This window comes from Rhinolophus sinicus, linkage group LG06 (assembly GCF_036562045.2).
Source record: "Rhinolophus sinicus isolate RSC01 linkage group LG06, ASM3656204v1, whole genome shotgun sequence".
NCBI classification, from domain to species: domain Eukaryota; kingdom Metazoa; phylum Chordata; class Mammalia; order Chiroptera; family Rhinolophidae; genus Rhinolophus; species Rhinolophus sinicus.
Window position 1 is genome coordinate 102,674,707 of NC_133756.1, and position 1,396 is coordinate 102,676,102.

The 1,396-nt window shown below is 35.0% G+C and overlaps 1 pseudogene; it reads left to right on the plus strand.

Annotated features, from left to right (window-relative positions):
• The first annotated feature begins 356 nt into the window (after positions 1 to 356).
• LOC109450326 (testis-expressed protein 30) lies at positions 357 to 704 on the plus strand (annotated as a pseudogene).
• The last annotated feature ends 692 nt before the right edge of the window (positions 705 to 1,396 follow it).

A 1,396-nucleotide genomic window follows, 5' to 3' on the forward strand; every position in this document is an offset into this window, starting at 1 on the left:
GGGGAAGAGCCAGAAGTTGCACAGTGCCAGACCCTGTGAATAAGGTGGATGAGGACACACTGACCATGAAAGGTAAACTTTTTGAATCGATTCAAGACATCAAGGACAACAGTGCAACTAAAGACACTCACGAAAAGGACTTCCAGAACTGCTTCAGAAAGTGGCAAGGATGATGAGATAAGTGTGTTTAAAGCAAGGGGGAGTATTTTGACGGGGATAATGGCAATGTGTCTTTTACTGTAATACATTCTTTTTTTATTTATTTAATTTAAACATTCACTGTACTTTTTGATCACATCTTGTATTCTTTGCTTCTCAGATGTAATGTACTTTAAGTTTGTCATTCAGCAGTGAAAATGAGTCATGCAGAGGCTAAATTAAAAATTCTTTTTGTAAATAAGTTGCTAGACCCTGTCTGGTACCTAACAAGAGCTTAACACAGGGAATAATTCTTACACATGGAGCATCAGGAGATATGCATCTTCCTCTTTTGATGTCACTGGCATCTGATCTTGCATCTCATGTATTTGTTTTGTTTTGTTTTTTGCTTGAGGTTTACCTGTAAAGGCCTCAATATTGTACATAGAATTAAGGCATGTTAATCAGTTTTGAGAGACCTAAAGGCCTCAGGAGAATATAAACTTGCAGGTGTTTTCCTTGGAGAACTAGTTGGAGAAAGTGGCACAGAAAATGCAAACTCCTAATAAAATCTACTGGATTGAGAAGGCAAATCATTCCATGGCAGTGAAAGGACAGTCAGCGAATGATGTTTTCAAAGAAATAAACACACAGATTTTGTTTGGGATCCAGGAAATCACTGAAATGGACAAGAAATAATTGTCTATAGTTAAAAGCCGTGTTATTTTTTATCTTTATCAAATAATTAATTTGATAAAGAATAGCATGACTCTCGGCATTATGCCATATGTTTCCTACTAATTTAATGTTGTTTAATGTTCTCCCATTTTTAATACACTTTTTGTTTGTTTTACTTTTTTTATTAGTTTCAAGTGTTTAATACAGTTTTAATTGTGAAATGGGTGTCTTTTACAAAGTGTTTTTTGAAAGCATAGTTCTATAAAGATGATGCACAAATACTGAAGATTGTCTAAATATTTATTTTCATTGAATAGTTAAGTTTTGAAAAAAAATAAACATTTGCATTTTGTTACAGTGAAATAAAATGAGGACTTTCTCGGGTTCAGGTCATTTGGTTTGGAGGAGCTTTCATGTCCATTTAGGAAGCCACATGGTATATTTGAGGGAACACTAGACCGGAGTCAAGAAAACTGGGTTCAGGGATTACTGCCTACTAGCTGTTCGAGCTCAGATTAGACAAGTCACTTAATCTCCTAAGGACTCAGTCTCCTCATCTTTTAAATGAAGAGAACATGTC